The sequence below is a fragment of the Varanus komodoensis genome, unplaced genomic scaffold (assembly GCF_004798865.1).
Source record: "Varanus komodoensis strain SLA01 unplaced genomic scaffold, ASM479886v1 scaffold5, whole genome shotgun sequence".
Taxonomy (NCBI): Eukaryota; Metazoa; Chordata; class Lepidosauria; order Squamata; family Varanidae; genus Varanus; species Varanus komodoensis.
The window spans coordinates 6,136,209-6,158,871 of record NW_025336087.1 but is presented as its reverse complement, the minus strand read 5'-3'; the positions used below and the strand labels follow the sequence as shown (position 1 = coordinate 6,158,871).

The following is a 22,663-nucleotide window of genomic DNA, read 5'->3' as shown; positions in this document are numbered from 1 at the left end:
TACCCATTCCTAGTGGAGAGTGGACACAGCTCATTTCTTATCTAGAGCATTATTCCAGCTGTCATTCCCTATATTTCCAATCTTTGGCTGTGTGTGACATTGCTTATATAGTGAAAACAGCACCAGGTGCTCACAAGAGAAATATATCAGCAGTCTCTGGAGTACCCCAAAGCGTGCAGATGTTCCAGAATCTTTAGAAAATAAAACCTAATAACCTCTAGAAAATGCAGCCCCCCAAACAGGTCCATGGGAACTGAGCATGCTCACTGGTCATGTAAAGGTCCTCTTATGCTTCCATCTCTAATGTGGTGGTTTGTGAAAACTATTTCCTGAGAAGGTGTACATGAAGCAACAAATTTCCAAAGATAATCTCTGTAAGGCTGGGATAGGGAACATTTCTTCACCTGTGGACCTGATTCTGTTTTGGAGAAGTTCTCAGGGAGTGGGACAAAAGGTAAAAATGGCTGGGCTTGAAAATGTTACAGTCCTGAAGTTCCACTGTTGTTTATGAGGAAGCATGTCCACTGAGAATGAGTAGCATGTCAGCTGACAAATAAGCGGGAGAAAATGTTTCATGTGAACTCAGAAGTAAGTAAGGAGGACTGAATCACTCAGCAGCACTTCCAGACAGCATCTTAAATATCATGCCAATTCGTGAGTACCTAGAAGAAACAGTACAGGCCCCTGCAAGACAAGGCTCAGAAGGAAGCAAGACTAATCACTCATCCAGTTCACCCTCAACCCAGCTCGCTCAGCTCTACAGAGAAAAGCTCTTATCTCTGCTCAGCAGCTGAACAAAAATAAGTGCTTTGCTTTGCCTAAGCCTTGAGAAAGAAAGGCTTCTTCAGTACTAAGCAGGGAAAATTAGCCACTGATAGAAGACAAGAGAGGGAAAGGGCAGAAGGAAAGGGGCTCTATGAAGAAGCTGCTAGGCCAAATTGAGGTAGCCTAAAGGGTCAGAGGTTTCCTATCTCTATGTATCCCTGCTGCATGGGATTTTATAAGAGGGCATGTGCAATGTTAGAGGGGAAAAAAAATGACATGACGAGAGACTTGCTTGATCTGAGAAAGGTCCATCTTCCCCAGCACCCTTCATGCTTTCCAACAGTGGCAGCCAGTGGCCCAGAAGCTGTGGATGAATCTAGCATCCTTATTCAGCTGTTAGCACCACCCACCATCACTGATAATTAAACACTGGGATTTCATTTATCTATTTTGGCTATAGATAATTCATTTATCTATTTTGGCTATACCTGTGATCCGTTGATAGCCCTGCACTCCATGAATTTATTTCCTTTCTTCCTACAGCCGTCTAGCTGGGGGATGCTAAAAGCTGTACTGAATTCTCTACCTTGTTTTGTCTTCTAATGTTTGTTTGAAATGTCTGCTGGACACTTGGTAAAGAAAATACTGGAAACAAAAGCAAATCTCCAAACATCCCAAGGACCCAATAAAAATAAAACTTAACCAGCATAAAACACAATTAAAAAGATTCAGCTTAAATTTCAGTGGAGGTATACCAGCAACTAATGCCATTACTCAGCAAGAAAGGCTTTGTGAAGAGATGTACCTGAATTCACACCTGGTTGGGGGATTGTGGGAGATGTAGTCCAGCACATCTGGATGGCACCAGGTAGGGAAGAGTGTCATCACTGAACACCCCAAAGTCAGCAGGGATATAGCAAATCGGGTTTCACTCGACAAAGCATTCCATAGGGCAGCTGTCACCATAGCAGGAAAAGCAGCTTGAAGTCCTTACAGAAAGTTGGTGCTGAAAAACTCTGTGGCACTACAGAGTACAATTATGGTTACAAGGAGCTTGTTTACATCTAAATTTAACCAAGTTGGTACTCTGTAGAGACCGCAGCATGACAAGCAGGCCAAATGTAGTTTGCAAACAAGCTAAATGTGGCTGTTTTGGGACCCCCTGCCCTGAAAGATGCCTTATTTATTTATTTATAATATTTATATGCCGTCCTGTCGCAAAAAGCCTCAGGACGGCTTACAACATAAATTATAACATAAATATATTTTATTGTTTTCTGTTTGTTTTAGAGGAGAGCAAGGAAGTGGGGGACACAAGTGGCTACAGGCCACATGGTACCCACCCCTTCATTGGATGGTATCCTCCATTCCTTGTCTAGAAGCCATTGGGGTTGGCCACTGGAAAGTGCTACAGCATCTCTCAGCAAGGACAACAAGCTAACTGGCATCCAAGCTCTGTCCCCCAACACTTGAGCACCATTTCCTGCTTCCCAGGATCTGCCACCCAAAGCTCATGCTTCATTCTGCCTAATGGCATGTCAGTGGTTTGGCTTCTCACTCACTCACCTCCTCAACCTCAGTCTCTCTGGCTGACAGCAAACAACACCTGGTTCCTTACCTAACTTACCCATCAGTTAGGAATATTTTGCAGTGACAAAAATGTAGTTAGGAAAAGTTCTATCTCTAACAGTTTTACTGAATATGCTATTTTGGTTAACTAGTAACTGACCATAAAATGGAAGTCCTGCCTAGGATAGATTCCTTGAGGAAAGGGTGCAAGCAGCTTTCCAGACTGAAGTATGTACATGCTTCTTCTGTAAGCCGAGCTTTGGAACAGCTTCAGCGTATTGTTCCAAACACTGGTACTGCTCTTGCACAATGTGTTCCACTCGGATAATGTCAGGACTTTAGTAAGTGTTGCAATACCAGATTTTGTGCTTTGAAAGGTGTGTGTGTGTGTATGCTTTTATTTTGTGTCAACTCCTCTGCAATACTCATTGAAATTGCATTAGGAACTTGCAGATTATAGGCCACAGAAATTAGTCTGACCCTTAAGCTGCATCTCCTTTTCTTTCTCATTAGTGGTTGAACATTAACCAGCACCGATTTTGAATTACCTCAGTGCCAGCTGAAAATGTTAGTGGTTAGGAGTTGTGCAGGTACAGTGGAAATACCGGAAAGGACAGTGGAGTGGTTGAAACAAAATTGGCCAGGGCTTGCTCAACTAGGGGCACCTTGCAAAATGGTGTCCGCCCCTCTGGGTCCACGTTGCTTTCTGGCAGCAACAGCACCAGGAGTGGGGAAAAGCACTGTTCCAGTCCGTGCTGGGTGGCTGTGTCTGGGGGCCACTGGTATTAGAAATTCCCACACTGTTCTCAGAGTAGCATTACTTTGGTGTCCCACAGGTGCACCCCCTCCCATTGGACACCACCATTTACATTCCCTGCAATGCATCCGAGCCTTGATAGGGGCATGGTAGGGCATTTAAATGGTGGCTCATAGACCGCAGCTGCCCAAGGCTCAGAGCACTGGGAAAAGTTAAAATGGGGAGGGGTGGATCAAATGTTAGTGGTGGGACACCATGCACCAAAGGATGCCACAGGCTGATGTGACTTTAATATAGGTGGAAAGGGTGCTACTGCAGCATATTTATTTTATTTTTTATTTATTTTTCAATTTATATCCTGCCTTTTTCCTCAAAGGGCTCAAGGCAGCTTACATCTACTCCTCCATCTTATCCCCACAACAACAACCCTGTGAGGTAGGTTGGGCTGAGAGTCTGTGACTGGCCCAAAGTCACCCAGTTGGCTCCATGGCTGAGTGGGGACTAGAACCCAGATCGCCTGAGTCCCAGTCCCATGCTCTTAACCACTACACCGCACTGGCTCTCAGCATATGCCATTTGAGGGCCAAGAGCAGCATTTGATTTTTCAAAATTGTTTAAAAGCATTGCCTAATAAACAGCAGACATTCAGCAAAAAAGGCCTTGGATACAGTCAGAAATATTTCATACCACCAGTCTGCTCATTGCCTTGCTCAAATGGTATCTATGGAAATGAATCAAGCATCGTAGCCCATTGGTGGGAACCAGGGCCCAAACTATGGTGCGGCTATTAGCTGTGCTTTGAAGTGCCTCTAAAAATAGAGAGATGTAATAAATGGGAACCAACACACTTCCGGCATGTGCTAGAGTAAGCTCCCTAGAAGAGTACATCGTGTTCTGAGAAATATATTATGAAAATGGAAATTCTGAAAGACATCAGCATGGCTGTTTAAGAAATAGATTAGGGGAGAAATGTGGATCTCTCTCTTTCTGACTCAACTGTCTTGTTTTGTCTCCCGGGTTCTTTTGCTTCACTAACAGCAGAGGAAAATGTCAGCTCTACTGTGGAAAGGTGTAGCAAGAGAGAGGCTGCCGATGGAATGCAGCCTCTTCTTTACTTGCTTTCATAGAGGTACAGGCAGGAACATCGCAGGCTGCCTTATGCTGGGTTCTCAAACCAGTTGTCCATGCTGCTTCAGTATCGTCCATGCTGAGGGGAGGCAGACTCCTAATTATTTTCTCACCAGACCCTCTGGAGCCTCCACCTGGAGGCAGGTGCGGAAGCAGGACAATAGCCAACTCTGCCACTCCATGTGCACCATGGATGCAGCACTAGCAGAAGTAAGAGCGGTGTCAGTCATGTAAGTGGCATGGCCGCGCTGGCTGATTCCCATAGGCTGAAGCGCAATTCCGGCGCTTGGTACCTGATCCGGAGTGCAGCGGCCCCACCCCCTCCTTCGTTTCGTCTGCTGTTCTGCACTCCTGGAGGGCAGGGATCTAAGAGTAGAGTTTCCTTTATCCTCTGTCTGTAGACACCCTCCGTCCAAGCCAAAGCACTGCAAACCATAAATCTTACGAGTTGTGGGCTGTAAGTCGCTGAGGGGAAAAAGCTCTTGCACTCACTTTTGCCAATTGAACTTGGTTCTGTTTCAGGTATAATATATAAGGACGTTCCCTCTCCCTTTCTGCAGGATCAATGAAGAAACTCTGCTGCAAGCTTAATATTTCTTCAGCTATTTTTTATTGCATCTTTGTGATTAAGTGGTCACTTCCCATCAGTTGCCAACACTTAGAAAAATGGGATTATTGCCTTTGGTATAAAGAGAAAATACTATTGAGAGGGGGTTTTTTACTGCACGTTTGGCAATGTAATATGTGACTTGGGAGCTCTTCTTTGATGAATGATGGTATTGTTGAGAAAGGGATGTTAGGTTATTGCTGTGTGCAGTTCTTTGACACTTCTGAGCTGCCCTATGGAAATGTAAGGAAAAATAGCTTTACTTCTATTCTTGTTTATAAAGGTCTACAGGTTGCTTAAAAAGATAAATTGATGATATTGTTGGACTGTGGGTGTACACATAGGCTGTTCTTAAAAGTTCAATGAAAATATTATTTTTTAAAAATAGTAACCCAGTTTGATGAAACTACCTCAGTGAATTGAATGCCACCTTTACATGCTAACTTTTCAATCAGGGCATAGTTACACATCAACGATACCAGCTGCAACCTTGAGTGCCAGGACTCCCCCCACGCCCAAACAACAAAATTGTGTTTCAGTGAGAGAATTAAGAGAAAGCTCCCTAGCCATCCTGGAGCTGTAATCTCCCGGTTTTCCTGGAGTGAAAGAATATAAAACCAAGTCTGCATCCTTTGCACACTTGGGAGTAAGCCTTATTGAATGCAAAGGGAATATGCTGTAAATCTGTGAGGCAGATATCAGATTGGATCCAGGATCTGTCGTGAGAGGAGAAGCTCTGCTCATAAAAGTTCCCTCCGCCTGATTTTGGGAGAGGCCTGTTCCCCACCCTCGCACACATCACGGTGCACAGCAGCATCTCCTGGCCCTCTCTGAAGCATTTTCAGGGGCTGCAGCAACGGCCATGCGAAGGGGGTGTGGGAGGTCCATTTCCTCTGGTGTGATTGGTCGAGCTTGAAGCTGGAACTGACAGGAGTAAAAAACTGCCCAAAGAGAGTTTGCTGGGGGGTGGACGTACAATTAAAATTACTTTTACAGTTTTTTTCAGACCTACAGGAAATACATGTGGCATGTATGCAGCACCTGAAGGGACTACCAAGATGGAGTCCATACAAGGTGCTTTGATAACCTGTCAGTTGCATATGGATTGGAGTGGGGGCACATGGGGGATCATGCAGGCAGGTTGCTAGAGGCACATTTGAATAGAAGAAATTGAATGGGGTTAGGACAACACAGTACAGAAAGAACCTTCAGGACAGGCGAACCATTAGCATACCTAGGAGTGCACCTCCAAAGGACAGGTAAGCATTAGACTCTCTAAGGTGTAGAGGGAAGCAAGACTTGCAATATAGATTCCTGATCACCTTAAATCTAAAGCTGCTCCTACAGTATCAGGCTTTTAGCAGCCATCTTATAGCAAAGCGTTTGTTCATTTTGTCCTGAAAGATCTAACCTGTGGTCTCCGTAATAGTTTTGTTCAGACGTTAATTTCCCATGCATTGAAAGAGTGTGTGCTGGGGAGGAGGTCTAAGACCACTCTGATCAGTCCCTTCCCTGCAAGCACCACTCTTAACTTGTCAAGTGAAACAATCTAGAAGGAAGCTGGTTTTTCATATGTTCAACTGAATGTACTAAGACTTCTACCTCTGATCCAGAACCGTGCATGATTAAAGACACCTGATTGCTGGAAGGATTCTGCCTTGCTAGAATCTCCCTTCTGACTTCCTGCTCAGTGTGGGAAGATTGCAATGGATCCACCAGGAAGTAGGCATTGAAGATGAGCAGAATGCACAGGCCCACTTCCCCTCCATGTATTAGGATGATGATGATGATGATGATGATGATGATGATGATGATGATGATGATATCTGAATGAGACCAATGCTATCTTCTGGAGCAGGCACTTGCATGTGGCTACATAGTAAATGTGAGAGTAAAAATATGTGAAATGATAAGGATACTCCTAACTTTCCTAGGAGTATCTTCATGTAAAGAAATTTATGTAAGCCCCCAGTTTGTAGTTCTGAACAAACAGGAACATAATAACTTGAGTATTATAAATTAAAGAGACTCTCTCTGAATTAGCATACCAATGTTATACTTTTTACAAGCTTTCCTTCCCTGAAAGTAATGGTCTGGAACCCAAGGTCAGATATATTTAAACAACACTTCTCAACGATAACCTGAAAGATGCAACAACTTTGGTAGAAGTAATCCAGGATCACAGCAAACCCAGCTGTAGCTGAGGGTGCAATTAAACCTGTCATTTGTTTTAAATTTATATATTTGAAAAAAATAATAAAATGCTTTTTTTTTTTTTTTTGGAGGAAGAAAATTGTGTATCAAACATAGTCTTTGAATGAGAATTTCATTCTCAAGGTGAACTCTATGAATCTACTCATTTTCTAAATCCTTGGTTACTAAAAAAAAGGATACTGAGAAAAATATAGTGATTTCAAGATTGCTAAGACATGTTTGCCCATCAAGTGGCAAATGTATCATAAAATTATATAACTGACAGGGTTGAAGATGGCATTATGGATAGGAATGTACAGATTTTGTAAGTGCCATCTGGGTGTTGTAAGTGCCAACAAATAGCCAGCCCACGAGTCCTCGGAATCTATATATCTTGAAAAACCCTGTCTGCAGGTCAGATTCACAGAAATTTGAACCCATTTGAATTGGTTCTGGATTTCTTCTATGATCCTAGTTTTAGGCCCTCTTAAGGCAACTCTCTGGTTAATGCAAGAGATCTAGGGCATCTCAATCAGATGAAGACCTCCAGAGAGAGAAAAATGACCGTCCTTCTGGGTCAGGGTTTGGTAACCTGGTGCCCTCCAAATGTTTTCAACCTCAGTTCCCAATCTCAGACCATTAGCCAAACTGGCCGGGGCCTCTGGGAGTCATAAATCAAAATGCAGCTTCAAACCAGTCAATTTAATGCACCTCCCAAATTGCACCCACCTTTTGCACAGCCACATCATACTGCTGAGTCATGTCCTACAAACCTGAGATCCTTTCATCATGTGATGATAAATACTTGATGCTATTTCCAAAAAGTAATGTGGTGATACTTCACTGTGTGAATGCAGTAGCTATTGTTATCCTCATGGGCTTCAGTACATGGGTATAAAAGTTACTACTGTGCCAGGGCCTGTTGGGACACTGTCTGCTCCTCCCTCTTTGCATAATACATGCTACTCTGCTTGAGGCAGAGCAATCTCACCAAGGCAGGAAGGGAAGCAGCTGAGCCCTGTGGGGATCCAGCCCTTCTGCATTCAAGAACTGCAGCCTGTTTAGGAAGGCTGGTCCCAGATTGTGTTGGCAGTAATCTTTTCTGATGCATTTCTGAAGGCTCTTCTACACAATGGCTGTTTGTTTGTGCAAAGCATGCCTTGTGGCACATGATGACATTAGATTGTGGGATCTCGAACCTTCCAAGCATAATACAGTATTTTGTACTTAACTATCCATGCAATCCTTGGCACATTTGCCGAGAAATAGATCCCCCTGTGTACAAAGAGGTTTGCGTCTTAGTACATATGATGAGGACTGTGGCTTAAATGAAGCACTTCTTTCCTGCATCCTTTGCCACTGGGGTGGCTACTCAGAGGCTGTGGCAGATGCCTGCAGAATGTGGTTAGTGCAGAGATGAGTCATCCTTGACACAGTGCTTCTTATCTTCCCCCCACCCCAACACGGGTGCTCTGTTTTGTGTATACTTTGTACCAGTTTTGGGGGATGTACATGTTTAAGCAAGCAAACAGCAGGCAAATTACTGCTCAGAAGATCTGCTGCTCCATTAATTATACATAGCAAGACTATCCCAATTTAAAAGACACATACTGAAATTTTAAGCAAAAGCTGCGATGCAGTTCTGGTCTACCATTCTGAAAATCGTGTGAGCAAATTCTACAAATAATTTGAAAATCCCCAAGATGTGTCACCATTCATGTGCCTGTTACATCCACTGTTGTCCCAAGAGCTCATTTATATGATTGACAAAGTAGAGCAGCAAACAAAAGTAATCAAGTGATAGATGCCAATCCAGAATATCAAAATAGAAATATGAATGCATTTCAAGCTAAAACGAGTTATTCATCAGGGTATATGTTAGGTTCAAATGTAGCTTCTCTTCAAAAGGTGTCTTCCTGGGCCGTGAGGAAAAGACTCTGCTGAAAATGCCTTGAACTTTTGAGCTGATTTAATTTTAGTGCAAAATTTGTCAGTCCCCCTTTTTGCTAATAAATTCCATATTTGGAATGTTTATGATCCTGAGCATAATGATAATTCCTGCTCTATCTAAACAAGGATAGCTAGGCAGGGTTATCTACTTTTTGATGCCTTATGTATGAGAACAAATCACATGCAAGTGAAGGAGCTATGTGTTTGCACATGCATATGCGTGTGCTTTCCAGTGGGAACTGGGTAGTATTTTGTGGTCTAATACTACAGTACTAATTCTGTAGTACTGTACCAAAAGAAAGGGAAGAACAGTCTACATAATTTGTTCCTGAGTTTTTTGAGGAGTGGCGATGGTTTGTTTGTTTTTACTTGTTTTCTATTCCAGCTTTAAGCACTGAGTACCCACAATAAACGCTCTGAACTCACCCAGCCTTCTGGTATGAATTATGAGCAATGTTAATAAATTACTGGAAAGAAACCAAGAGTTTGAGCTAGCCTCACCCCTGACTAAGTGAAATCAACCAAGGCTTTGATAAATTACAAGATACATGAATTGTAAGCACAGAATAGGATTGTATATTTCCTTAACATCACATTAATTCTCAATAGAAGTGAAAACAAATAGCCATTAGCAAAGGTTATTGGATCTTAAGACTTAATCAACAAATAACTTGCAAAAAGTAAATATTAAGAACCAGCCACAGAGCAACAGATGTTGGGCACTAGATAAGCATTGCAATTGTATGCTTATTACATTGCCATTATTAAATATAAAACCTTCAGTGTTTAAATAGCATTACAGTTATGAGACAAATCAACAAAAACCAGGAAATTCAAGCCTGAAACTAGCATTTTGGGGGGCCTTTGCTTTGCTTGGTCAAAAGAAATAATGCCTATGAATATAGCTTTGTTTGCACACCTGCATGATAGCTTGGAAATGGAACTAATAAAATCTTTTCATAAGTGCAACCTGGGAAGGCAGATCAAAACTTAATGCAAAAGGTAGAAAATGTTTTAATTTCTGATCCAATCCCATTCTGTTGACTCCTCGTATAGGACTGAAGCTGGACAAGGATCGACCTGGCTGACAGCCACTCTAGCCCAGGGGTGGAGAGAGGTCAGGCTGGGAGTGGGGCAGGCTGAGAGAAGCTGCAGTCCAGAAGTAGCTGAGAAGAAACCGTACTAGAGTGCAGTCCTGTGTGGATACTGTCCTATGCAGACTGCCTAGATTTGGTGCAAGCTGGAAGTGCCTCACCCCTCCACTCCACCCCACCCCCAGTGCCTGTCCTGAAGATGGAGGTGGGCTCTAACATGAGGGTCCCCACTGTGACTTTGGAAGGCTTTTCCAAGGCTTTTCTAAAAGAACACGAAGAACTTCTAAGGACAGAGTTGATGGTCCTCTGAAGACAGTCCCCTTTCACATGCAGAAAGTATTAAAAATAGCCAGGTAGACATGGAGCTAAGAAACATATCTCCACTTTGCTTCCTCACATGTAATGCTTGCTTGGGATGAGAATGACTGAATAGGACTGGATTCTTACAACTATTTGACAAGCATACATCCATGCACATTCAACGTAGCAGGAGAATATATCCTTAGTGTGAGACATGATCACTGCCACCACCCAGAATGTAAGGGTCAGGTTCAGGGCTGTGCTGCATTTATGCTTCCAGAGGTCCTGCTCTTTCTATGCATTCCATTTCCACCCATATAGAGTCACTGGTAGTCAAACTGCATGTTACTTTAATGATGCAAGTACTCCCTGCCATTTTTTATTTTTGTGTTACTCACAAGCAACCTCCCGAGACTTCATGTGAATCAGAGAACCCTGGAGGGGCGGGTAGGGCTATCCCTATTCCTGGTTGCTGAAAGTTACATCTCAACTTTTTGGAAAAGTAAATTTGAGGTGTGCAGGGGTCCAAACTGTGACCACAGTGTGGGAGGTGGGATTAATATCTTCCTGCCCTCTCTGGCCATTCTCCCAATCCATGTAGTAACATGGAAGCTCAGCTTGACAAGTCACATTCTGTGACTGAAGGAATAGGCACCCTAAGCAAAAGCCCTGTAACAGATTTTCTCTGAAAACTCTGAAGTCCTGGCAGCATGCTAGCTTCAGGGTGAAACTGAACATACATGGTATTCTTGGCCAGCAAATGCTGCCATGGGCTTTTGTGTGACTGAAAAAGCAAAATAACTTTTGAACCATTCAGAACTTCACCAAAACCCTTCAGTAAGCCTTAATAACACATATAATTGTTTTTAAACAACATTTGAAAGAAAGATATCATATGCCATCTGCTTGGAATGAAAAGGGCAAATATGCCCATTTTCAGCACAGTTTAACTTGCTGTGCCTGTGGCTATTTCTATCCTATCAGCTTGAGATTTTGAAGATCAGTAGACCTCATTAGGTAGATCATGGACACCAGCATTCAAGCAAGCAACTCAGCAGCTAAGCAGTATAATCTTGAAGTTTATAATGATGCAAACATTTTATTTTATTTTATTTTATTTTATTTTGCAACACACCTTAGGTATCTTTTTTCCCTTTTTCTTTCTTTCAAGTTGGGTATGTGTCTGATTTTTAATGTGAGTCCCCACAAGATGAGAGGGAGCATTTGATCAATTCCCCCTGCCTCAGTTCTGTCTTCTGCTCCAGTCTGTGAAGAGCCACATGTGGTTTTTGCCAGGCTGAATAGCCAGATTCAGTCATTGCATGTCTGATTAAAATGGCCTCAGGCAATAGGAAAAACTTTCTCTGCTTCAGAGCCTGGAACATTACTGTCAGTCATGGGGGATGGCAGTAGAAGAAGAGCCTGTCTCAACCTAATGCGGATTCCTGTGCTGCTAATCTCACATCAGCCCTGTAGCTCTGGGTAAGCCTGCCAGGGGTGTGCTGACATAGCCACACACTATATTTGCAAGCCATTCCTTATAAAAACCAAACCAAATGGCCTTTTTCAAAAGAAACAACAGGCCCTCTCAGAAGTATTTAGCAACTAGCTGAAACACTAATCTAACAAGCATTTATAAATGGACATTATAGAGAGATTACAAGATCAAATAAGGCAGCCGTCTGAAAAACAGACGGGTGTAATTTCAATTTAAAACAATTTTTTGTTGTTTAAAGAAAACCCTAATATGGTTGTTTAGACTTTGGGTCACCTCAGTGTTACATATAGTTATACAATTCTTTTAACCTACAGCTATTGTTAATCATTTTTTAGTTGTAGTTTAGTTTAGTTTAGTTTAGTTGTATATAGTTTGGCAAAGACAGACAACACAGAAACAGGCCAGGTGGCCAGGATTGTTTCAGATAATACATAACTGATCGAAAGTTAAAGATTAAAATGTTGCAAGAAAGAATCATAGAATAAAAGCTAAGAGCCACTTCTCTTCTTTTGTGCAGAGACACAGAAATACAAAGGCAGAGATCAAGTCACCTCTTTGATTCCTTCAACATTTGTCCAAAGATCTGCCTTTCCAGGAAGAGGCCTATACCAATCCTGGGTAAAAATGACCCACAAAACCAAGAACCCAGACCCGTAATCAGCTGGGAGACAGGCTAGTGCACAAGGCATTCCCTTCTCTCTAGGAGAAGGACTGAAGCTCCCTGATTCAGCACATGCTTTGCAGGCAGAAGGTCCCAGATCAAAGCCACCACATTTCCAGATGGGGCTGGAAAAATCCTGCCTGAGAACCTGCAGAGCCACTGCACAGCGTTGTCATCAGTGCTGGGCTGGACAGAACAGGGTCTGGCTCTGGATAAGGCAGCTCCTCGTGTTCCTCCCTGATCACCCTTGAAGCCACGTTGCCATGGGATGCTTGAGTCGTCTTTCTCACCGAAGCCTGCAGGTGGCAGCAGATGCCTGCATGCGGCCAGCCACGCGCTGGGGAGGAGGGAGGCCAACCTCAGTGCCGCCTTTTTCCTTGGCTGTCAGGGCCCAGCTGGTTCTGTACCGAGGTCCCCGGGGTTGCTGTTTTAGGGGATGCCTACTGTCACTTTTACTGCCATGGCTAAACATGTCTATGCTGCTTGTGGTGTCCTGGGCATCATAGCGGAACACAGAACTTCTGTGGTTCCACACAGCATCATTTACAGTCTGTATGTAATCTGTAGTATACAACATGCTTGTGTTTTCCCAGCCTGGTGCCCTCTGCCGAGTTGGAGTACAACCCCCATCATTAGTCCCAGCCAGCAAGCCCAGTGGCAGTGTTGGCTGGGGTGATGGTGGCTGTAGTCCAATGAATAGGTAGCAATAAGGTTGGGGAAGGCTGGCATAGGGGTTGATCAGATTTGGTGACTGCCTTTGCAGAGCAGAGATAAGCATGGAAGCATCAAACTACAATGAGATGGGCAGATCAAGTGAGACCACCTCTTCCCTTACGGGCCACAGAAGTCATTAGATGACATGTCCCTGGTGGGCCCATATGGACCTGTGGCCTGAGCAGAGAAGAGTCTGAGGTGTACCCGCAGTTTGTCTGGAACTCCCTGCCTCTGGAGGTCAGGTGGCTCCAACACGATATTATTTTCAGCACCACCTGAAAACGCTTATTTCAAGAAGCCTTTCAAAACTAACCAGCCTTGATTTTATTGATCTTGATACTGTTCTATCGGACTTATACTTTAACGTACACTGCTCTAAAATCTCCATATTGGAATATGGAGGGATAAATAAATTTTGTACTGAATGAATCAGACAAAACTTTTCAGGAAAAGAGCGCAAAGATATTGAGGCAATGGGGACAGCAAAGCACTTGAACCCCCTTTTTGACAAGCCACTGCCAATTACAGTAGAAAGGCCTGGAACAGATGCCAGGGTGGCTTTTGGGAGGTGTAGCCTGATGCATCATGAGGAGGAGGTTGCAGAATGCAGGTATGCACCCCTTGCAGCAGGTCTCCCGGAGTGTCAGACAAGAGTCTCTTCCATCCCTACGTAGTGATGACACAAGTTTAATCTGGGACTTTGGGTATGCGAAGTGGCATCTTCACTTGGCAAGTGCGTGCGTGCGTGCATGCATGCATGGTTGTGCATATGGGATGGGGTGGGAATAGTGACCTGGGAGGTTAGAGGACAATCAGATGAAAAAGTAGAGCATGACAATGACATTAAGGAACCAGTCTGTGGCTGGCAGGTACTCTCATGCTAGGCATGGGAAAAGGCAGAGTCCTTGCTGTGAAAAGCCTTCTGAGGTTGCAACAGAGACCCTGCCTTCAGAGGGCCCCCACTCTGCCCTCAGCCAGTGTGATGCTCTTGACATCGTCTGTGGCTCTGAAGATGCAAGGCCATCTTTGGGACAGACACTGGAAGGCCACTTCAAGCAGGCAGGGAGGGGAGGGATGAGGATGAGAAACCACTGACGTATGCCAAATCCAGACATTATTCTCATAGGAGGGGGGAAACATTTGAACAGCTCAAATCAGCCAGCTAAATGCTTTTCAGGGCAAGGGGAGCACAAAGGCACTCCTTGCCTCTGTGTTCTTCCCATGTGCAGCCAGATGTCCATAAGCATCTGAGTTTGGCAGGTTACAGACAGCCATATAAGGTTGCACCCTAAAGCTTAAATGGATCCAGTACTGTCAAAGTAATTGTTCACAAGGTAGCATTGATAATAAGGATCTTGGGGTTGTTGTAATCATAAGCTAAGCATGAGCCAACAATGTGATGCAGCTGCAAAAAGGACAAATGCTATTTCGGGCTGCATTAACAGAAGCATCATTTCCAAAACATGTGAAGTACTAGTTCCCTTATAGTCAGCACTAGTCATACCTTACCTGGAGTGCTGTGTCCAGTTCTAAAGTTTATAAAAGATGCAGAGAAGCTAGAAAGGGTACAGAGGAGGGCAATGAGGATGATTCAGAGACGGGATGCAAAGCCCTGTGAGGAAAGAGTGAGAGAATTAGGCATGTTCAGTCTCAAGAAGAAAAGACTGCAGGGTGATGTGATAGCACTCTACAAATACCTGAAAGGCTGTCACAAAGGGGAAGCACAAGGTCTCTTCTTGTTCATTCCAGATTGCCAGACATGGAATAACGGACTTAAGTTAAAAGAAACCAGATTTAGAGTTGACTCCAGGAAAAAATTCCTCACTCACAGCAGTACCACAATGGAACCTATTTGCTGGGAAAGTTGTGGACTCTCCTTCACTGGAAACGTTCAAAAAGTGTCTGGACAGCCATCTGAGTGGGAAGGAGTAACTTAGTGTGCTGCAATAGCAGGGGGTTGAACCCAATGGCCTTCTGGCCTCTTCGAACTCTACTATTCTATGATTCTAGGATTCTAATGTATACATCCTAGGAAAACTAATGAAAACTGCAAATATGTTGATACAGAATTGAATATAGATGTAAGTTATAAGCCAGCAGTTTCATGATGGAGTCTTCCTAAACATGTGTCTGGTTAAAACCAAAAAGGGCTGAAAAGGGGACTTATTCTCACTGACTTCTTCACAGTGACATAACACCTTCCCTTTGAAGGATCAACAAACATGGATACCGATCTTCTTTCAAAAGCATTTTGACAAAAGGCAAGCGAGGAGAGGGGCACAGCAGAGGTGCATAAATGTGGGAAAAGTGGAGAAGGAAACATTCTTCCTCCCACTTCCATAATTCTAGAACCAGATGGGGTCATGCATGAGGCTGAATGGAGGGAGATGCAGAAAAGATAAAAGGGAGGGCTTCTTCACACATGGCACCTTATTCTCTTCTGCAAGGTGTAGCAATAAACTCCAAGTGAATGACTTTGAAAGGGGAATAGGCACTCTGAGAGAGGAGGGGTCTCCCAATGGTCAGTCATCACAGGGCTATCCCCCTCCCTTAATACTGGGGGCAACGTGCTGCTCAGTGCCACTGGTGGGGGCCACAGGCTGGAGGATGTTACTGCCCTCGTGGCCAGCTTGTGAGCTCCTGTGGTCATTTGCTTGGCCACCGTGGGACGAGAAAGATGACAGGTCTTTTGTTCTGATTCAGCATGGCTATTCTTATGTTTTCCCATAATACTTTCCAGTTTAGTTGGTGCTTCATTGTTACTGGTGTTCATCCTGGATGAACTGGATGAAGTTTTAAAGTACTTTATTCTGCTTTATTCTATTTTTCGGTGGAAGAAGACCCAAATATTCAAATAACAAGATTTAGCAGACTTTTTTTAAAGGATGTGTTGTATTTGCAAACATGACCAAATAAAGTTCATTTAGATAGAAATATATATATTTCAGAATGGATATACTGAAACTTTTAGTGTGTTAGGGTGCAGTCCTATATACACTTACCTGGGAGTAAACCCTATTGAACTTAGTGGGGCTGATTAAACTGCATAAGATTGCACTTACTGATTTTCTCAGGTTCTCTGTGATTATTCATCAGTCCCAACTAATCAGTACACCATACAAGAACAAATTCATTATTTTCTTTGCTGTGGAAAGTTAAAGAAAATTATTTAGAAGTACTTGGCAATTCGGTGGTCCTAGTTGATGCTCAGATCTTATGTCATAATATGCTGACTAAACCACATCAGCAACAGTAAACTCTGTCTGCTCTCTTGCAAATTGTAGATCAACTATTGTTGGTGATAAATAATAACATGCTTCTTTCTTCTTTGCAGGTAAGTTCAAAAATATTTGTTTCATTTGTGGCATCAGACAGGTAGGATTTATATTTTTCTACACTGCTCTGGAGTTAGTTGGATAAAATGTCTTTATATGCTCCAACTTGGGCATCATCTCTTTTGGCTTAATGTGTACAGCTGGCTCTGCTGTGCACAGATGCATTCCCAAGCCCAGGGGTGTACAGCCTGTCATCCCGAGGCCGAAAGAAGCCCTCTTGGGCGTTTACTATGGCTCCTGTGGGTTCATGTTACCTTTCCCTTTCACTGACTTCCCCACTTCTTGTACTCCTCACATCTTCCTCCAGGGATCCTCACACAGATTGTGTATGTGCCTGCGTGCATATGAGAATGTGTGTGTCAGTGTGCTGTGTGTGTCTTTCTGTGTGTGCTCAATGTAAACAGCATCACACTTGGCCCTCAGGAGCGAAAGCTTTGCACACACATGGCATGCCCCGTTGTCACTGGATAGCTGCCAGATTGTGCAACCTGAGCACGTGGGCAAGGTTTTTGGGAATGTGAGAGCTGCCTCATGAGATTATTGACCCTTGGCATTCCTGGCTTGTTAAATTAAGTTCTCCAGGGCAGAGATAGGGAGCTGAGCCTCAGGATGATTGATCAAGGGAGGAAGAGGTTCTGGAGGGTACCATTTTGGAGCCCTTCCTGCAAACATTGCTTGACAGGAACAATGGTTGAGCTTGTGATGGCAAACCAGCTTTGCACTTCCATCCTTGAACCTTTTCCAGTCTGGTTTGTGGCCCAAGTCAATAGACTGAAATGGCTTCAATTATCCTGGTGAAGTGTCCCATGCCAGGAAAGAGACAAAGGGAGTGTGATCTTGTTGATTCTCCTGAACCTTTCAGTGACTTTGGCTACTTGTTTCCGTGACACCTTTCCATGCTGTTTAGCTGTGGGGCACCATTTGGCAGTTACTCAGGTTCATTCTTAGGGCTGGATTTTAGAAATGCCTACTAAGAAAACTCTGCCCTGTCCAAAGTTTTCAAAGGGTTTCATTTTACTCCCTGACATTTAACATCTACATGAAACCCATAAATGAGGTCATCTTGAAAGAGAGGCTTGCTATTAGTATGCAGGGGATATCCATCTCTTTCTCCCACTGTCCAACTTTGAGTTGTGTGGAAGGCAATGAAAATTCTAAACTAGTTTTTCTGGGCAGTTTTGGATTGGATGGGGGTGAATAGATTGCAGCTTAATCCAAGCAATGAGGAGGTTCTGTTGTTGTGTGAACCTGATGATCTCAGCAGAGGTATGTAACCCCTCCTGGTTGGGCTTACATTTCTCCATAGAAGCAGCAGTTTCAAGGCTTGAATGGTGGGATACTCCTGCAGCCAAAACTTTTCTAATTTCAGGTTGCTGTGATGGTCAGAAAGCCTTTTATGAACTTCTCTAGAATCCAGTCCTTTTCTAGAGAAATCATGAATCAGTTGTGCCATATTCATTTCCAGCTGTGCCATATTCATTTCCAGCTGTAACACTGCTCTCTGCACAGGGCTACCCAAGAAGAGAATTTGGAAGCTCCTGGTTTGGATCAGGGAATCAAAACACAGTATTTCTTTGGTGACAGCACACATTCTGTTCAATACAATGTAAGGCGCTGGCCTTTGATCTTTAAGTCCTGAATAGCCTTGGAGCAGAACCTCCATCCGTTACCTCATCACATATATAAACCTGTTCAAAAACGCCATGACATTTTAGAGGTTTTCCCCTGTGTCCTCTCATCTCCAGAGGTTTGGGAAGAGTGGAGAGAGCTTGTCTGTAGCTGTTGTGGTACCATATTGCAGAACAGGCTCCGTACGGAAGGATCCCTGACCCTTAACTGCTGTCACACTGTAAACAGCAAGAGCTGCTTCATCCCAGACACATTTAGAAAGTTTTATACTGATGTTCTTCTAATCATGCCATGTTAGTTTAATTTTGCCATTTGGTTGTTTTATTCACAAATCTTGAGCCAGGTTGAGTACAGTTTCTGTAAACAAAACAAAACAAAAGACAGGATATAAACTATTATTATTATGAGGAAACAAGTGGGACTTGCAAGAAAACGATACAGTATGGGGTGTTCCTGTTTGTTCTAGCCAGCCAGCCACACCTTTCCAAAGTACTCCATTCCATTCCCACTCATCCTTTGCAGTGTTTCATTTCTTTACCTCCTCCACTCTGCCCCCCTCCCATTATTTTGTGTCTGCTGAGCTGCACAATCCACAGTAGGTTGCTTTAGGCGTTCCCACACACATATGCATACATACTTTGGGGGGTTTTCCCCTAAATATTTTTTTTGTGCTTCTGCATTCCCTGTGATCATATCAGACCTGTTGATACCTCCCTGTTGTGCTTTGCTGTTGTTTTGGCTACATATGAATAGCCACACAGGGAATGAGTTTGCTAATGGTGTACATGATAAATAAATGTTCCAGATTCTGTTGTTATCAGCCGGAGTGCACATTAACTTTTGGCAGGGCTACAAGTTATCTGATCCACATAATACCTTCTTTCCTTTGGTAACTTTCCATCCCATCCCATCTTCACTAGAACACCTCCTCCAGCCTTTATGTGGCTTCTCCCATTCATGCAGTAGATTCCCTCATCCACGCCAAGAGCTCTTGGGCAACACTGCTGGTATGGAAACTCCACTAAAAGGTGCACATGAGGAATAAGGCAAACTGTAGCCGAAGCAGAATTGCTCCAAAGGCAGAGTCATGGAAATAATTCACAGGTTCAGTTTGGTATTTTACAGCAAACCAAAAGAGAAGGTATAAATAGGGGCATGATATTCCTTCCATAGGTTGCATGGAAGGCACACCCTCTGTGGGCCCCAGTATGGTTCCTTCTGTCTTGGAAATATACCAGGGGGCCAGGACCAGCTCCGATTTTTGGAGACAGGAGAGTAACTGTGAAAATACTATTGAACATGATTGTGGAACTTGGGGACATCAGTAGTTACGTAAGATCTTTTGAATGTACCTTCCCTGAGAGTCTGATGTGTGCAACTTGGGTTTTTCATTGCTTTGGGGGTTTGGGTTGTTTGCGTTTTCTATTGTAGCACCTTAATTGTGGAAAGAACTTTTCAGAGATGTTTGTTTGGTGACTTCATTGTGCTCTTCTCAGCACCAGGTGCAGACTTTGAGTTTCTGTTGTTTTCAATTGGTTAATATATTTGAAATCTTTGCACTGCTGCTCGGTTTTATTTAGCTGTTATTTTGATTTTATATTGGGATTGTAAATGTTTACATTGTATATATTTTAATGATTGTGAACTTTGACTATTGGGCAGTATAGAAATGTAATAAATAAATGATACAGTTGTCAAGATTTAGAGATACGAGATTCATTGGGATTAACATATCAAAGCAACAAAAAATATTCTCCCTGTAGAACAAAATATTAGGCAGATGAGCAATGTCCTCTAAAAGGTTGGTAAAACTGTCCCAGCTCTATTTTGTTATTTTACCAAAACACTAAAATCCACCAACCTGGGCCAGGTCCAAAGTGTTGTGAGCTAGGTTTTCCATGCTTTGCACATTCAAGGCAACTGCTGGTTTCTTTGTGAAAGCTCTTTATTCACCAAAGTAAACACCATGAAATCACGTCACCACAGAACGAATCTCTGAGCATACACAGAGTGGTTCATTGAACCCAAACTAGCAACTGCTTCCTGGGACTTTACTTTTGAGTATGTCTGAGCCCCATTCCTCTGGGAGAGTCCTTTTGGAAGTGAGCATGCCTTTTCTCTGTGCATCAATCCTCTAGATGGCTGGCCCTCCTCTCCCGAGGCTGCATCAGTGGGTGAAGAGTCACACCAGCTTCATCTGGCTCTGAGAACTCCTCTCCCAGCCCCCCTCCTGATCGTTCTCCTCCTTGATTATTCCCAGAGCTTGTCTTGGCACCTGCAGAGAGTGGCCTTGAGATTTTTTCCCATCTCAAAGTTTGAAGCATCAGATTCCCAGGCCCACTCCACTTCCTCCTCTGCTTCCTCTAACTCAGAGTCCAGATTAGAATCATAGAATAGTAGAGTTGGAAGGGCCCTAGAAGGCATTGGGTCCAACCCCCTGCTGTTGCAGGACACCAAGTTACACCATCCCACTCAGATGGCTGTCCAGGTTCTTTCTGAATGTCATAGTGTGGGAGAGCCCACCACCTCTCTATGCAGCTGGTTCCACTGCCGTATTACTCTGACAGTGAGGAAATTTTTCCTGATGTCCAGTCTGAATCTGGGTTGTGGCAACTTGACTTGATTATTCCATGTCCTGTACTCTGGTATCAGTGAGAAGAGATCTTGACCTTCCTCTTTATGACAGCCTTTGAGGTACTTAGAGTGATATCACGTGCTCCCTCAGTCTTCTCTTCTCGAGGCCCGGTTCCCTCAGTCTCTCCTCATAAGGCAGTGTTTCTAAACCCAGATCATTTTTGTTGCCCTCCTCTGGACCTTTTCTAATTTTTCCACACCTTTCTTAAATCTTGGTGCCCAGAACTGGACACAGTATTCCAGGTGAGGTCTGACTAGTGAGGAGTATAGGGGAACTACTGAGTCTCATGATTTGGAAGTAATACTTCTGTTAATGCATCCCAAAATAACATTAGTCCCTTTGGCAGCTGCATCACATTGTTGGCTTGACCCAGAAGCACTCACCAAGAAAAACGGCCCCTCTCATTCCCAACACAAACACGTACTTTTAGAATTAAAGACCATGGCCTCACTGGGTACATTTTGAGCCTAGGAATTGATTTTTGGCTCCAATAATGAACTGAGCTCATAGTGCTTTCATGAAAAACTTCACTACCAATCAGTATAAAGTTTCTGGGTTTGCCTAGTTGAGGTAGGGAAAAAATCACCCTTTTGTTGCTATTGATAAGTGTCAGAAATCCTTGCCCATCTAGTACAGACCACCCAGAGACCTACGTGGACATGTTGACTCATCTTCTGTCCATCCCTGCTCTACAAAATATAAGAAAGAGGGTACAATTGTAGCCTTGAATTCTATGAATGGCTTGCTCAAACAAAGCTGGTTTCCTTCCCTGTTTTTAGCTGCTGCTGATCTTCCAAGGACGAGCAGCATCTCAAAAATCACTAGAGAGGCCTAATTTTAGTTCAGATGAAACTGAAGTGCTTGTGCAAGTGATTAGCAAGCATCTTGACGTATTTGGGGATAAAATTTTCCAAGTAGATTCAGTCAAAGAGAGGAAGCTGCCTCATTGTAAAGCTTTCTGTTGTTTTCAGAAGATTTCAGATACACATCTGGGATTGCTTCCACAGAATAAAATCAAAGGAGAATCATTCACATTGTTTACTTCTGGAAGACATTTTATTGCCCCACCTTATTGTAGATAATTTAATAAGACATTATGGAATAGCATAGAATGCCTTCTGATCGTTGGCACTGGACTCTATCTGGAAGCCTCCATAGTTCATACCTGTTGAACTATGTAACCTTTCACTGGCAAAACACTGTCCAGCTTTATTTGGAGCAGATCAAAGGAGTGTGGGCAGTGGGGTAGCAATAAATTTTGAAGTACATTATGCCAGTTCCCATAACCACATGCCCAAGGAGAATACAAAAATATAGGTAGTTGTGTTGATCAGGATAAAATGATTAATCGCTACTATTTCTTAACACTGTATCTTGTGTCCGGTTCCGGTGGCAGTGTGCCTATGCACACCAGTTGCTGTGGAACATGGACAGGAGGGTGTTGTTGCATTCATGTCTTGCTTGTAGGTGTCCTGTGGGCAGCTGGACAGTGCTGGGCTAGGTGGAGCCTTGTTTTGATCCTACATGGCTCTTCCTATGATCCATATCTATATATGTGTATCTGTTATTTATTTATTAAAAAATTTATATGCCTCCCCATTCGCCGAAGCCTCGGGGCGGCTAACAACATCAGTTAAAATATAAAACACATTAGCATTATAAAATAAGTCGCCCTGGCCGAAGAATTAAGCAAATAATATTAGCAATTAAAATGACATTTGAATAAAAAGGTCTTCGCCTGGTGCCGAAAAACAAATAATGACGGCACCAGGCGGACCTCTCTGGGGAGCGCATTCCATAGATTGGGTGCCACCGCAGAGAAAGCCCT

General features: G+C 43.4%; 1 protein-coding gene across 7 annotated transcripts in view; it reads left to right on the top strand.

Moving 5' to 3' along the window:
- PDE4D (phosphodiesterase 4D) overlaps positions 1–22,663 on the top strand; it is a 666,530-nt gene that overhangs the window by 419,616 nt on the left and 224,251 nt on the right. Inside the window, exon 2 of one of the 7 annotated variants that reach the window (XM_044446046.1) lies at positions 12,379–12,479. The exons of the other annotated variants lie outside the window; for them this stretch is intronic. The gene's annotated coding sequence lies outside the window, so the exon portion shown is untranslated. The remainder of the gene's footprint in view (positions 1–12,378; positions 12,480–22,663) is intronic. 7 annotated transcript variants of the gene reach the window in all.